At 38.8% G+C, this 17,544-nt stretch overlaps 1 protein-coding gene across 3 annotated transcripts in view; it reads right to left on the bottom strand.

Moving 5' to 3' along the window:
- The window catches only part of LIMA1 (LIM domain and actin binding 1), an 81,254-nt gene that overhangs the window by 58,908 nt on the left and 4,802 nt on the right, over positions 1-17,544 (bottom strand). The window lies entirely within an intron of this gene.

Genomic DNA, 17,544 nt, shown 5'->3' on the forward strand with positions numbered 1-17,544 from the left:
TATGTTTTAGAAACAGATTGTAGAGTTTTAAAGTCTTTTCTTTTTTTTTTTTAACCAAGAACTCTTTCCCATTTGAACATCAACAGGTAAAAGGAAGCAATAATTAAAAGAAAGAAAAACAACCTAAAAAACTTCAAGGTGCAAAAGGAAATTTAAAACAAAAGCAACACGAAATAGGTTCCCACATAATGTTTTTTCAGAATATAAACTACATTTATCTCTGAGGGTGTATTTTTGTAAAAAAGATAGTGACTAAATTCACGTACTTGAAAAATTTTTTGAAAGTTAATAGCTTTTGTTAACCTTTTACTTTGAAATAACTTTAGATTTACACAAGAGTTGCAAAGATAGTACAAGAGTTCCCATAATATACCTTTCACCCAGCTTTATCTTACATTATCACAGTACAATTATCAGAATTAAGAAATTAACACTGGTACAATACTATTAACCAAAGGGCAGACTTCATTCAAATTCTACCAGTTTTTCCACTAATGTCTTTTATCTGTTCTAGGACCCTAAGTCTCCTCCAATCTATGACAGTTCCTCTGTTTTTCCTTGCCTTTCATGACCTTGACACTTTCGAAGAGTACTTGTCAGATATCATGTAGAACGTCCCTAAATTTGGGTTTCTTGGTTTCTCCAATAAAAAGAACCAGGTCTTCTCAGAGAAGTGGTTGATTGCAGAGCTGGGGCAGGGCAAATACAAGATGAGTCTAGAACATCTGGAAATGCTCAAAAAAAGTTTGTTGCTTTTTTAAAAAAAATATGATGCTTCCTCAGATTAGATTAAGTTTATAGAATTTGGGGAAGAATGCTAGAGCTGATGTGCCTTTCCCAGTACATATCAGAGGATACAAGATGCTGAGGTCTTATTCCTGGTGATGTTAACTTCAATCACTTGGCTAAGGCAGTGTCTGCCAGGTTTCTCCACTGGAAAGTCACTATTTTTTTCCCTTAATAATTCATAAATATTTGGAGGGAGTACTTTAATCCTGTTCCTCTTTAAACTTTTACTTGCCAATTTTAGCATTCATGGGTGAATCTTGCCTTCAGCAATTATTACTACGGTGTTCTAATGGTGATTTATCATTGTCCTCATTCCTTCTATATTCAGTAATCGCAATTCATTTATAAAGAAGAATTTTCCTTTCTTCTTCATTTATTTATTTATCCAATCATTTATTTATATTAGTATAGACTCACAGATATTTACTTTATTCCCTGGGTTGTAACAATTTCTGGATTATTTTATTCTCTAGGTTATTTTATTTTGTTTCTCAAATTGTTCCAGCTTTGGCAACTTGGAGTTCTTTCACCTTGGCTCCGGTGTCCTTTCAACATGCCACCTTTTTTTTTTTTTTTTTTTTTTTTAAGCACTTCCTCACTTTCTAGCACTACAAGATGTTCCAGACTCATCTTGCATTTGCCCTGCTCCAGCCCTGGAATCGATCACTTCGCCAAGGAGCCCTGGTTCCTTTTATTGAAGAAACCAAGATCTGGGTACTAGGTGTGTTCATTGTTACTGAGATGTCTCTGCTTCCAGGCTCTTTTAGGGGACAGAACCAGGAAATATATGTCTATATATTAACTCATGTATATACACAGATCCATATTTCTATATTTATCTCTGTATCTACCTATCTGTAGGTATGTGTATATATACACATATTTCTTTAACCATAAATTCATAGTGATACTTCTGACTCCAGTCTAGCATCCCAAGATTCATTCTAGTATTCTCTTTTATTTATTTGTAACTTTTTTCTCTGATAGTGAGAAGCTTAAGTCCACAGAATTTTTATTTTGACGTGAAAAGAGAACTAGAATCTCCAAAATTATGCTATTACCAGTTTCTATTCCCTTGATACACCAAATATTTTTTCATTCTGCCTGGAATGTTATCCCTACCTCAATCTATTCATCTTTCAAGACTCAAGTGAAAGACTACCCCCTCAAAGGACCCTTTTCTGAACTGCCCTAGCCCTAGTTCCAATCAGCATAGGTCACTTCCCCTGCCTTATCATAATTTTATAAATTCTACTCAATAGAAAGATTCTTGAGGTTAGGGGACAGATATACTTTGCCTCTTGCCCTCCTAGCATCTAGTATAAAGCTTTCTAAATAGAAGGAACTCTCTCTATATTTCTTGAATGAAATTGCACAAAGGTTTAAATTTTATCCAAAACACTATCAGTACAAAAAAATGAATGTTTATTGCAGTCCGAGGACTAATTGTTGAGAAAGCACATATCAGTTTTCAGAACTGTGAGTTAGTAATTTTAGCTTATTCAAACTCAGATAAACTCAAGTGATATGAAAAAAATGGAACCACTAAATAACTTCAAATACTATACATAAAAGGCTCATTGCTTTATTATTCAGCAACATGGTGACAGACAAGGCTGTAGGCATGTTAGAATAATCATTGCTACTGTTCTTAAAAGAGCTTTAGCTAGGTCTCTGCAGAAACATGCATCCTAGACAACAGGTAAATTGTAACAATGACCAAATTCCCAGGGGTCAACAAAGATGTAGATATTTGCATCAGGACAGAGTCACTTCAATAACATTTTGTCTCTTTTTTTTAATCTCCTTTTAAGAGTAATGAAAGAGAAGTTGTTGTAATGAGCAGCAATTTTACTTCTGGAAACTGCTCACCAAAGAATCAGAGCAACTTTCACTTGGCGCTTGCAAACATTCACCCTTAGTGATTTACACTTCACCAGTCCATAGATAAAAAGAAGAAAAAAAAGCACCTTCAGATATCATCTCTCCTTCCTCTCCCCTGCGTCTGGGGAAAAACAAGTGTCACCACAGCCCATCTGAATGCCTGATCTTTCCCTTCTACCTTTCCAGAACCTCACTTCACCTCTACCTCTGACTTTGCCTTTTCTACCTAAAAACATGCTTACATTTCTGGGGGAGTGTGTGTGTGTGCGTATACATATCTGAAATTTGTATGTATGCATTAAATAAATAATCCTTTTTTCCCTTGAACCTCCCCCCCACCGCCCCGCCCCCGCAAACTACCACCTCACCTTTGTCCTACCTTTACTGCCAAACCTTAGCCTCCAGGTACTCATTGTTCCCACTTCCTTATATTCTATTCATTCCTCTGCCCATTTGGGTCTAGCTTCTACTCCACCCATTCTACTCAAATTATTCTCCTAAAGATTGCTTACTGCCAAATCCAAGGACAACGTCTCAGTTTTTAACCTTCTCTGTTGCCATTTGAATTGTTGATTAGTTCCTCATTTTTGAGATGGTATTTTGCCTTGTTTTTTCTTAAATGGAACTCTCCTGATTCCTTTCCTGTCTTTCAAATCATTCCCAATTTTCTCACTGAATCCCTTCTCTCTTCCTCTACTCACCCCAGTTCCTAGGCATTACTGAAGGGTTAGTTTCTCTCCTCTTTCTGGGTGAGCTCAACCACTCTCAGTCATCAAAGGTCACTTAACACCAGATGATTCCCAAAGCTGTATCGTAAGGCATAATCTTCCTGACTTCCATTCCTAGAATTTCTACTGCATGCTGGATAGCCTCAAATGTCCCATAAATACACAGCATAACACGGCCCAAATCATATATATCATCCGCTCTTACCTCTACCCCTCAAATTAAGTTTATTTAACCACAAATACTTTTTCTCCAAAGACGAGCAGGCACATGAATGTTTGCTTATATCCAAGCAAATAATATAACATCAAGGATAGTATGATATAACAAAATGTACACAAGTTCTGAAGTTAAAAAGACGTACCGGCTCTTACTCTGCCTTTTTCTAATTCTGGTGACCAATGGCAATTTAGTGACCTCTCTGAAGACTATACCATCACCTACCTTAGCTCATCAAAAGTTCCGTATAAAATGTCTAATATAGTGACATATAGAGCAGAGAGAAAGGCAAAGAGGCTGAGAGCATAGGCCATGGAGTCCAAATCTAGCTGTTCGAATCTCACACCACTTACTAGCTGTGTGATCTTAGGCAAGTTATTATACTCTTGTCTCAGTTTCCTTATCTGTAAATCAGGGATAAAAGAAACTACCTCATAGTGATGAGGATTTTAGGCTGGTTAATTTTAAAACTGCAGATGAGAAGCAGGCTCCGAGGACTGGAGTTTGATTGCCCTTTGTTGAGAAACATTTACACTTGTAAGGGAAACCTCCATCTGTAAAGATGCCTCCCTCTCTGTGCCAGGAAGAAGGGGGATGGCCTTATCTCTAGAAACTCTTAATGGGGAAGGCAAGAACTTAAATTGGTTACTGTCTGGCAACCTCATGTAACTGATTTAGGGTGGTGGCTTCTGGCCTTTACTTAATCCGATTTGATTCTTATCTAAAAATTGTGGGACCACCCAATGGCCAGACCTCACTGATACCATTTTAACTTTTTTACATGTTCTTTCCTTTGTCTTGTAAAGAGATGGTTCACATACCTACGCCTTAAATTTAGGCTTACTCTCCACCCACGTTTGCAGCAGTAGCTGGGGCAGCAGCAGCACCTCCTCCTGCCCGTGGGCCCTGTCCCCACGCAGCATCTCTGACTGCCCATGGGTCCTGTCCCCATGCTACTCTACACTATTCTGTAAATAAAAGAGCACTACTGCCAGATCTTGAGAGTCCAAGAAATCTTTCTTTCAACTCCTTGGCTCACCGACCCCGCATCAATAGCATTATTCTGAGAATGAAAACAAATTCCTAAAAGTCAAGTAGGTACAACACTACCCAGCCCCTAATAAATGCTTAATAAATCTTTATTATTATCATTAATCAATAAGTATTTTGTCACATACAATCTTTATTTTCTTTCACACATGGACTTTGTATAAACTTTTTCTCCATGTTTAGGCAGGCCCAACTTACCTCTCTTGATCCCTGGCCTTTCTCCATACATGCTGTTTACTCTGTCTGAAAATGCTTTAGACTCTCCCTGGCCTTATGCTACAGGTCCTAGCTTAGATGACACTTTCCTCCAGATGCCTTCCCTGACCCCTCAAGCCTGAGTTAGGAGGTTCCTGTTAAGTTCCCAAAGTAGTAGATCTATCCCTAACACTGATCACACTGTATTTTTTTTGATCACTCTGTATTTGAACTCTCAGAACAGTGCTTGACACACAGTGGGCACTCAAGTATTTGTTTAATAAAGAGAGGGATACCAGGTATCATTTATTGGATTTAGCTTTTTTTTGAGGAAGATTAGCCCTGAGCCAACATCCGCCACAAATCCTCCTCTTTTTGCTGAGGAAGACTGGCCCTGAGCTAACATCCATGCCCATCTCCTCTACTTTATATGTGGGATGCCTACCACAGCATGGCTTGCCAAGTGGTGCCACGTCCACACCCGGGATTTGAACCTGCGAACCTTGGGCCACCGAAGTGGAATGTGCGCACTTAACCACTGTGCCAATAGGCTGGTCCATGGATTTAGCTAATTTTATAGACTAGTGCTTTAGGGGAAAAGAAAATGCAACAGAAGAGTAGGTTGTGTTTCTTCCAAGATAAATCATTCCAGATTATGGGAAGCCAGCGGATATAACCATCAAAAAATGGTCTCAGGCTGGCCCCGTGGCCAAGTCGTTAAGTTTGCACACTCTGGTTCGGTGGTTCAGGGTTTCGCTGGTTCGAATCCTGGGCGTGGACATGGCACTGATCATCAAGCCATGCTGAGGCGGCGTCCCACATGCCACAACCAGAAGGACCCACAACTAAAAATACACAGCTATGTACCAGGGGGGCTTTGGGAGAAAAAGGAAAAATAAAATCTTTTTTTTTTTTCTGCTTTATCTCCCCAAATCCCCCTGGTACATAGTTGTACATCTTAGCTGCAGGTCCTACCAGCTGTGGCATGTGGGATGCTGCCTCACTGTGGCCTGATGAGCAGTGCCATGTCTGTGCCGAGGATCTGAACCAGTGAATCCCTGGGCCACCGCAGCAGAGCATGTGAACTTAACCAGTTGGCCATGGGGCTGGCCCCTAAAATCTTTGGGGGAAAAAAAAAAAGTGGTCTCTAGCACTAAATTCAGGTAGAAAAAAACCTGAACCCTATCAATACAGATTGTTTTAGTTAAATCCCTCTGCTGGCATATTCAGGTGTTTTCTTACAATGCTATTTCTTATAAATAACCATTTGGCTTTTCAGGTAACAAGGCCAAATAGTAATTCTAGAACCCAAAAGAGAGCTAAGGTGAGAAATAAAAGTGAGGGAGAAATAATTAATTCAGTAGGTCACAACCTTGAGTGTACATAAGAATCACCTGGGCCAGCCCAGTGGCGCAGCGGTTAAGTGCACATGTTCCACCTTGGCAGCCCAGGGTTCACCGGTTCGAATCCTGGGTGCAGACACGGCCATGCTGTGGCAGGCCTCCCACATACAAAGTAGAGCAAGGTGGGCACGGATCTTAGCTCAGGGCCAGTCTTCCTCAGCAAAGAGGAGGATTGACAGATGTGAGCTCAGGGTTAGTCTTCCTCAAAAAAAAAAAAAAGAATCACCTAGGAGGTTTGTTTAAAATATTGATTTCCAGGTCCCATCCTACAATTCTGAATCATTAGGTCTGCAGTAGGGCCCAGGAAGGCCATATATTAACAAGAATCTTGAAGTGATTCTAGTGTTGGAGGTTTCTATATCACATGCTGGAAAACACTGAAATAAAAGGGCTTAAGACCTATATGTATTCCAAGAAAAATGGAAAAACAGCAGCACAGAATATTTTTATATTGCCCACTTCAAATTTGGCAGTGTAAAGAAAAGTGCTGCCCTTTAAAGGTAGGCTAAGGTTTGGAGAAAAATTAATCTGGGACGCTGAACTGATAAATTTGTTGCTCATCACCTAGGTTTACCTAGAACTTCACTGCCCAGAAGGCTCAAAATCATTGTTTAGACCAACGACTCAAGATAACACAATTTTTTAATTCTTTATTCTCTTTCTTCTTTCAATTTGGTTTGTTGCTGAACTTAAAACGCTGCTTGAGAAAAATATACAAGGTTAAAAAAATGGTATCTGAACAGAAATTCCAATTTGTTTTTATCTACTGAATATGAGGGCAACTATAATTTATTGAGATGTCAAAACTAAAGCAGAAAGCCAACAAGCTTGGGCTCTAATCTTTAATTTGTCCCTAATTAGCAGTATCATCTGCTGAACGAGTCATCTCTCCGGGCCTCAATTTCCTCTTGTGTAAATGAAGGGGTTAAAATAGCCTTATGTTTTTCTAACTGGAGGTCACAATTAGTGAGTTGTGAAATCAATTTTAACTGGGTCAGAACCAGCATGTATCTTTGTTTGCGTTAATGAAAAAGAACAGAATGAAATAGAAAATGCCAAAGTGCACCACACACAGTATAGGTATTCTTGTATAAAGCCTTTGTTTCAGTGATTTGTGTGTGTATAAACTGGGTAAGAATGTAAAATATTTCTTATTGTGGGATGTGGTTAAAAAAATTATAGTTTGACAAGTGTTGGCGAGGATGTAGAGAAACTGAAACCCTCATACCCTGCTGATGGAATGCAAAATGGTGCAACTGCTTTGGAAAATAGTTGCCAGTTCTTCAAAAGGGTAAACATACAATTACCACATGACCCAGAAATTCCACTCCTAGATATATATAGATATATATGCCTAAGAGAAATAAAAACATGTCCACACAAAAACTTGTACATAAATGTTCATAACAGCATTATTCACAATAGCCCCAAAGTGGAAACATTCCAAATGTTCATCAGCTACTGAATGGATAAAGAAAATGTGGTCTGTCTATATAAAAGTATATTATTTGGCCATGAAAAGGAATGAAGTACTGATACACGCTATAACGTGGCTTAACCTTGAAAACATTATGCCAAGTGAAAGTCACAATAGATCACACATTGTATGATTCCATTTACACGAAATGTCCGGAATAGGCAAATCTATAGAAACAGAAAGCAGATTAGTGGTTGCCTAGCACTTAGGGCTTAGGGTGGAGGGAACTGACTGCTAATGGGTATGGGCTTTTTCTGGCAGGTGATGAAAATGCTGTAAAATGGTTGTTGCTGACAGCTGCACAATTCTGTGAATATACCAAAAACCATTGAATTGCACACTTTAAATAAGTGCATGGTATATGAATTATATTTAAATAAAACATTTAAAAAATTATAGTTTGAAAGTCACTAGTCTAGATGACAGATGATCACTAAAGTCTCTCAGAATTCTCAGTGTGCCCTCCACACAGGGCTCATATCACCCATCCTTACACCCTGGTTATTTGAAGGCAGAGCTGTGTAATGGAAATACCAGCTGATTCCCGTTCTGATTCCAGCACTAACTAGATGCATGGCGACCTCTCTGTATCACACTTTCATTCTACACAAAATGAGAAGGATAAACCTACCTTACAAGGTTGTTCTAAATATAAAAGGAGATAATAAATGCAAAACAGTACCTGGCACATTGCTTGAGGTCAGAGCCAGATCTTGTCAGTCTTCGTGTGCTTTTGTGTCTAAGACACATTCAGTAAACATTATTCTGAAGGTTTAGTTAACAGAACACATATTTGGACTTAGCTTAGTTTACATGTCATATTGTCTTAACAAGGCTTATGTCATAAGGCTCAAATTAAAAATAATTCAGGGGCCAGCCTGGTGGCGCAGCGGTTAAGTACGCACGTTCTGATTTGGCGGCCCAGGGTTCGCCGGTTCGGATCCCGGGTGCAGACATGGCACCGCCTGGCAAACCACACTGTGGCAGGCATCCCACATATAAAGTAGAGGAAGATGGGCATGGATGTTAGCTCAGGGTTAATCTTCCTCAAAAAAAAAAAAAATTCATAAACGTAACATTTGTTTCAGCAGTTTGACTTTTTTAGTGCAAAATCTACTCTCTTTACATTATATATTGGAGGCAGTAATACTAGTTGAAAAGAAATTAGTGGTCTCTAAAATATTGGTGGTCTCTTTATGAAATTTTTATTACATAATTATTAGAAAAACTACCTCTCTCTTCTTAAATGTTTGTTTTGGGCACTTTGAGCAATTACTTTTTGCAGTTTTTACTCAAAGGCCAAATTAAATATGAATCACTTTTTTAGTATAAATGTAACTAAACTGCAAAAAGGATAAATCCAGATAACAAATGTTGGGCCTTCATAAGGTTCTTGTGCAATTTAAAAAATTTTAATCTTTAATTAGGTCAGCGGTTTTCAAAAAGAGCTTCCACAGCCAAGGTAGAATCCATCAGCACGCCTCCCATCTCCCCACACCACCAGCTCCTTCACCCTCTTCCCTTCCTTTGGGGAACCTCTCCTCCGCAGGTCTCAACAAGCACTCAAACTGGAGCTGCCATTTTTTTCACTGTCTAGCTTCCTTGGTCAGAGTGACTGGTCAAGGGATGGACCTGCTCTTCATGTCCATCTGTATGCGGAAACACACAGTATAAGAAATAGAAGTCTCTGCCTGCTCTCGCCTGCCCCTCCCCCCAAACCAATTCTACCCCCTACAGGTAACCTCCGTCCCAGTTTGGAGTATAAACTTTCTGATATTGCTTATAATAATAGCAAACACATAACAATATGTGTCAGTCGCTCTTCTAAGCATTCTACATATATAATCTCATTTTATCTTCACAACAACTCATGAGGTGGATACTATTATGATGATGCCTACTTTACAAATGAGAAAACTGAAGCACAGAGATGTTAATACACATCACACATAAATACATAAATTTTTTTTTAAATTACAGTGGTTTTATGTTAATGTGCTGCTCAGCAATTATTCTCTTCCTCTTGGACACCTTCCTACATCAGGACATAGGGATCTACCTCAACCTTTCAGTACCGCATACCACTTCACTCCACAACAGTCCGTGACTTATTTAACCAGGCACCTGTCAATGAACTTTTAAGTTGCTTAAGTTCTTCGTTATTAAGAACAAGACTGCAATGAACATGCTTCCACTACTGCCTACTTGGAGGTGTGTGCATCTGTGGTGCAAATTCCTAGAAGCAGCATGTCTAGTTCAAAAGACCTATGCATTAAATTTTTAATAGACATTCCCAAATGTTTCTCCAAAAAAGTTGCATCAATTTGTATATATTTTTGCATCAATTTACATTTGAACCACTGGTTATGTAAGAAAGCCTATTCTCCACATCCTTTTCAATATTGAGAATTATTAATCACTTTTACTTTTTTCAATCTGCTATCGGTGTGAAAAATGGTACACTGTTGTTTTAGTTTCCATTCCTTTAATCATGGGGGAAGATTGAGCACATTTTCAAATGTGTATTGGTCACTCAATACACTAACTTTTTGAAACATTTATTTTTTAAATGTCCTTTATAAATTGTTTATTATCTCCAGAACTTAATTTCTTTTTCAAATTGCACAAGGACTTTCTGAATATCATGTGTAACTCCTTGTACAATTCAAATTGCCCCTTACAGCAGCTGTCCTTTCCTGGTGTCTGATTCCTATCCAGACCTCATTAATATTCTTTCCAAATAGAAATGTCGCTTGACTATACAGATGAGATCCTCATTTCTGTAGAGGTCCCTTTTGTAGGGCACCTACCCCTTGACAGCTCATCAATATTCCCTCCAGGGCACAGCCCTGTGAGAAGCCTGGCTGACCCTACGTGACAATCCAGGCATTAAGACCACTGCTTAGGGTTGTGCTTCAGCTGCTACCCCCAACTCGCCAGTCCAGTGCTTCTCAGTTGTGCGGGGGTGGGGAGTACGCTCGGAATATCAGGATCATCTTTGGAACCTGAATCTCTCCTGTGGAGTCCAAAGACATTTAAATTTTCTGAAAAGGGTCCCTTATGATTCCAATGTAAAACAGCTTTGGAAACTGGGTTTTGGCTTGATCCCAGGGTTATTAAGCCAGAGCAGGGAAGGCAAACACAGATCCTGATCACCCACCACCTAGATGGACTGTCTCAGAATCAGGTAAAAGTTTGGGCCACCTTGGCATAAGCCTAGGGATCGGTTATTGAACACTGGTCATAAGCAAGGCGATTCATTCCATTTGATATTCACTAAATCCTTATGATACCTTGAAGCAAAAATTATTTTCATTTTACAGAGGAAGAAACTAAGGCTCAGAGAGGTTAAATAACTTGCTCAAGGTCACACAGCTAGTAAGTGGCAGAGCTAGGATTTGAAATAATCTGACAGACCCTAATGTCCATGTTCTAATGACTTACTGCAACCACATCTTCCCAGTATCTGGGGGTGGTCTGGGCCAGTCTTGTCTTCCTAAGCTTCTCGAAACTAGAAATGCTGAAGGCTGGGCCAGATGCCCCAGATTGTTCCACATCTAAGCTGACTCTGCCCCAGGCTCCTTTTAGCTCAGGTCTACTTCTTGAGTCTACCACTTACTTATTGGGCAACATTAGGAAAATTACTCTAACCCTTAGTCTCATCATCTCTAAAGTGTTCTTTGAGCCCAGTGCTAAAAATAAGTGCTTAATAAATAATGATAGTGGTGGTGGTGGTAATAAAAATAGCTAACATTTACTGAACATTTACCATGTGTCAGGTACTATTTTAATTGTTTTGCATATATAAACTTCTTAATCCTCACAGTAACACACTCAGAATATTACTGTCCTACTTTACAGATGAAGAAACTAAGGCCCAGAGAGGTTAAATAAATGTTAGCTCTTATTCTTTTTTTTTCCCCCTTAGGAAGATTAGCCCTGACTAACATCTGCTGTCAATCCTCCTCTTTTTTCTGAGGAGGCCTGGCCCTGAGCTAACATCCATACCCATCTTCCTCTACTTTGTATGTGGGACGCCTGCCACAGCATAGGTCCGCACCCAGGATCCAAACCGGTGAACTCTAGGCCACCAAAGCAGAACACGCAACCTTAACCACTGCACCACCAGGCCAGCCCTTATTCATTTTTTAGGAGGCTGGGATGGAAGCAAAATGGCCTCTAACACAGAAAATAAACCAGAAATGCAGTTCTAGTGTACACTGTATTTGAGGATCAACTTGTTTTTGTTAAATCAGCAATAAAAAAAAAAAGAGCACACATAATGTCATCTTTGAGAAACGGGTAGTGACTACCCGGAACACCAGATCTGCTTAAAACTCTGATACCATTTTCTCTGCACAAAAATGTTTAAATCTCTGTCAAATTATACCTTGTAAGGGCCAAATTTTAGGTGTTCTCAATGCCTCTGTAAAAACTCCAAGTCAAAGATGATATAACTATGGTCTTCCTACATGGCTTCTATTACTTTATTCACTCATTTGAATATTTTACCTTCTTGCACTTTTTTAACCCAAATTTGTTTTGTACATAATTGTTGGAATCTTCATATATCTTATTTAGACAGGTAAAAGAATAACCTCCAATTACAGCCTTTAAAAACTGACTTTGGTCTAAAATTTTTAGTCATAAAGAACCACCCAGGCACCTTTCTTGTTTTTTTTCTTCTTTAAATTAAGGAACTACTAGATCTAATCTAAATTTAATTCTACCTCTCTCTTAAATCTAATTTGTTGCTTAGTCACTTGGTTCTTCTCCCTCCCCCCTGGATGATAATTAACTCATTGTAAGGGCAGACATAATCCAATGGACTGAGGCTTTTTCAGTATTTTTGCACACATCGTAAAGAAAAATCTCTATCAGTAAATAGAAAAACAGAAAATTATGTCAGTAACTTCAAATTTAAAGAGAAAAGCACAGCTAATTGTGAAAAGAATGTGGAAATTTAAAGTTAACTAAGGCATTACACAAGGCACTCTGAACAGCCTGTTTCTTCTTTAACCTTTGTACCACTCCACACTTGAACATCAGATGCATCAAATATCAGTGCCTGGGACTGTGTATCGGCTCAGTAAATATCTGCTACACAAATGAAAAACAGTATTATGCTAGCTCTCAGCTGCCACATATCTCAACAGTCTCACCGACACAACTGAATATCTGCCTAGAAACTACATGCTCACAGGTCTTGCCAATTACATGCTTAATTAAGACAAAGTAGCTAATTAAAGAGTCTACAATGTCAAAGAAAGAGAAATTATACACTTATTTTAAGAAGGCTGCTTCCATTAAAGATATAACCTCCTTATACCAGTCCTTTGTCCTTAATAATTAATCAAGTTTTCTCCAAATCCAGAGCTTCTTAGTTTTGCTCCTGGCCATTTCCAGGAAGGGCCTGGCTTCCATTCTTCTTATCGGAAATTTTAGATGTATTTTTTTCAGGATTTGCTCAATCTGAAAAGCGAGTTCAGATCAATTTAACTAATCCCTTCAAACAAGAGAATTAAAATGGGTTTACTGAAAAGTGACTCTTCTCTAGGCAAATTCCCTAATCTTTCCTTTCTGTAAAAATCTGAGCAGCTAACCCAGAAGCTGATGCTGGTCACATAAAAAATTACCTAATCACACAGCCACAGAAGTAATAGAATTTTGCTACTAATCTGAACCAATACCATGCATCTTATTTCTTAAGGACTGGTTACAAATATATTAATGTTAATGTTTTAACTAAATTTTACCGTTTACCTTCTAAAATTACATCAAACTATGGTGCTGTTTTAAAAAGTTATTGAGAGGCATTTACTGGCCAGTGGTCTTTTACCTGGCATGGGAAAGTCAATCAACTTCTTTAGGTTTCAGTTTCTTCATCTCAAAAACAGATAATAATTTAAGATGATGGTTATGAGGATTAAATGAGAGAATAAAAGTAAAAGTACTTTGAAAACTATACATTACTATAAAAACTACTATAATTTTTAATAAAATTTCAAGCCAGTTTCAAGCCAAAGAATAATGGAATTAAAAAATAAGTCTACCCAACAAAGGGAAATTGGAAGAAATTAGAACTGATTAGTTGCACTGTCTGGTTCAACTAGATGTTAACAAGAAACTCCTTGTTTAAAGCTATTCCTAAAGAATTCTCTCATCAATACACTGACCTATTTCAGGGTGCGTAGTAAGTATAATGAAAATATACTTTCCTTGAGGATTCTAGGTAGATTTCTTATTTTTTTCCTAAAGAAAGAAAGCAGAAGAAAACTTCTGGTTGCTGAAGGATTCTAGTCAGTTGGGTTCTAGTTGCGCTACACTTGCCTTAAAATATGCAGTAAGAGCTAACAGACTAGCACTGGCCAGCAGTAATAACCCTGAAAGGAGATGCTGACAATGGTAGTAAAATAGTGGCCTGGATCCTGGGAACACCTTGGAAAACCTGCACTCAAATGGAACTGAATCCTGGCTATCACAGTATCCAAACCTTTGTCCTGCTACCTTCAGAAATGCTCAGAGACTGCTACCTGATTTGAACCCTGATGGAACTACCTCAGCCGTTGTCCATAAAAAAAAAACAACTTGGCCAGCCCCATGGCTGAATGGTTAAGTACACACGCTGCGCTTCAGTGGCCCAGGGCTTCACGAGGTCGGATCCTGGGTGCGGACCTAGCACCGCTCATCAAGCCATGCTGAGGTGGCGTCCCACACAGCAGAACCAGAAGGACCTACAACTAGAATATATAACTATGTGCTGGGGGGCTTTGGGGAGAAGAAGGAAAACAAAAAAAAGGTTGGCAACAGATGTTAGCTCAGGTGCCAATCCTTAAAAAAAAATTTCTAAAAAAGAAAAAACAACAACAAACTTTGGATTGCAAACCCAAACAAGACTTGTTAAAATGAGAAGTCTATCTTCAAGGCTTATTTGCTCATTTAATAAACATTGAGCAGCAGTGCTCTATGTGTTAAGGATATAACGTTGACAGAAAAGGTCTCTGCTCTCATGAAGCCTCCATTCTACCGGGGAAGCAGGACAATTAAACACTGTGATTAGTGTTGTGAAGGAAATACAAAGAGTAACCAGAGTGGTGGTAGGAAAGGGGACAGCTACTTTAGATAGTGGTCAGGGAAGGCCTCTTTGAGCGAATGACATTTGAGCTGAGACCTGAATGATGGGGAGGAGAGAGGCAGCCAGCCAGGTGAAGAGAAGAGATGAGGGAGTTTTCCAGGCAGAGGAAACAGCAAATGCAAAGGCCCTAAGGCAGGAAGAACATTGCTAAGGAGTGAGTAAGGAGAGAAGTATGAGATGATGACAGAGATGAGTGGCAGCCAGATTAAATAAGGACTTATAAACAATGGTAAAGGATTTTAATTTTATTCTAAGTGTGATGCAAAGCCAAACACTGCTGTATAACAGTGTGTTTGCAAGATGAGATATATTTCGCATACTCTATGAGTATTTGTTTATTTTATGTATAACGGCTACAAAATGAAAAGGAAAGGCAAGGTTCTCACACTAAGAAGGCTTATAATCTTTAAGGAAGCAATAATTCATAAATAGTGACAGCATTAGATAAGAAATGAAGTAAAAATAAAGTGCTAAGTGAAGACTGGGGAGGGAGCCACTGATTCAAATAGAAGAAATCAGAAAAGGCTTTATAAAAAAAAAGTAGCATTTTATTTGAGCTCCTTAGGAAAAGGATTTCAGCAGAGAGGGGGAGGAGCATGAGGCTGTGGGAACTGAATGAGCAAAGGCACAGAGGCAGGAAAGGACAGGGTGGGTCCAGGAAACTCTGAATCATTGTATGGCTACAGTGCAAGGTGGGTGGGTAGAGATGTAGGAGATAAGCCTGGAAAAATTGGCTGTCAGGGTGTGGAGTAGGGGGTCTTAAATGGCATGCAGAGGAATTTAGATTTAATTTACTCAGGCATTGGTTCCCCTTGAGTGTGTAAATGAATCTTATGAGGTAGTTGTTAAAACTGCAGATTCCCGGCCCCATTCCCCCAGATATATTGATTTGTAGGTCTAGGTGGGACCTGGGAATCTACCTTTTAACCAACACCCCAGGTGATTCTGAAACAGGTAATCGACGGAACCATACTTTGAAAATCAGTGTTCTGTTTTTTTTATGACAACTCTGGATTGAAAGGGAAAAAATTGAAGCCAACTCTTAAGGATTGCTCAAGGACTGTAGCAAAAAAGAGGGATCTGAATAAGAAGACTGATAAAAGAGCCATTATTACTGATGGGGTAGGACCAACTGAACTTGGGGATTGAGTAAATGGGGGAGGAAAGAAGGACTGAAGTGTTTAAGACAACTTCAAGCTTTCTCCTTAGGGAAACTAGGTGGACGCAGGTGCCGGTGCATAGGGACTATCCACATGGTCTACTTGGTAGTTGGAAATATGGATCTGGAGCTCAGAACATGTGCAAAGGCACTAAACACACTGGTTTGGTACTCCCAAGTAAATTCAAGACAAATTAAAGAATTACACATAAAAAATAAAACCATAAAAATTAGAAGGAAAAGTCAACACTTAACGCCATGGCTTGCAAAAGACTTCTAAACATAAAAGCAACAAAAGAAATCTCAAAGAAAAGATTTATAGATAAGTAATAATATACCATATCCAGAATTAAAAGGCAAATAAGTAGCTAAACATTTGACCACAGGACAAAAAATCAATCTTAAGATGAAGAGCTTATACAATCACAAAGAAAAAACACTAAGAAGCGTTTCTGTAGGGAATAGTGAAAGCTGTTAAATAATTTGGCTTTGCAACTTAAACCTTGTCATAAAATGAGACTTGCGTTACATCCATTAGAGATGATGGGGTTTTGTGGCACAGATCAGCAGGGGTCTTATGACTTACTTTCTCAGGCTGCCAAGTGTCAGTCTATGAGAGTGCCTAAAAACTTCCAATCGTTACAACTTCTATTGTCCTGAGGGCACCAACACATTAAATTGTCCCCAGACTCCATTATGCCTTGCTACCCCCATGGAAATTGCCTTTACTGAATTTAGTCTTTCCTCAGGCTCTATATATCTAAAATGGGTAAAGGGTTAGGGATGGGACAGAAAATTATTCCAGAATGTCTAGCAAGCAGAGGCTTGTAAGTCACCCTTTCAACACAGAGGTTGATGGACTTTGGGATCAATAGCCCAACCCTCTCGTTTACAGATGAAGCTCAGAGGGGATGAATGACTTCCCCAGGATCACCCAAGTGGTTGGTTCCTAACGCCAAGCTGGGAACCCTGAGTCTCAACCGAACATCATTTCCATTTTCAGGTGCTGCTCCACAATTACAAGCTCTGGCTTCTCATAACAATGGGCATTTAAAACACCACAATTTCAACTTCTGTACACTTTCTACTTCACCACTCCACTCACTCAATTTGGCCTAACAAAAACCTGTACTCCATTCCCCAAAGCCCCAAGTAAACAAAAGAACCCCAAACAAAAAAACGACATAATTAAAATGTTAAGATAAGACCCAAATAAAAATGGGAATGAATTAACCAAAAGACAACTCGCAGAAGAAATGGAAATGGAAATGAATATATGAAAAATGCTCATTTTCTCTTATAATTAAAGAAACACAAGTGAAATCACTTTTGCTTATAAATTAGTAAAGATAAAAAAATAAGATTCAACATTATGAAGGATGCTTTAAGATGGGCATTCACAACCACTGCAGGTGAGAATGCTAGTCTTTATAAAAAGCAATTTGGCAGCATTAATATTTTTTAATTTACATGCCCTTTGACCTAGTAAGTCAACTTTTAGGACTCT

This window comes from Equus przewalskii, chromosome 5 (genome assembly GCF_037783145.1).
Source record: "Equus przewalskii isolate Varuska chromosome 5, EquPr2, whole genome shotgun sequence".
In the NCBI taxonomy this organism is placed as follows: domain Eukaryota; kingdom Metazoa; phylum Chordata; class Mammalia; order Perissodactyla; family Equidae; genus Equus; species Equus przewalskii.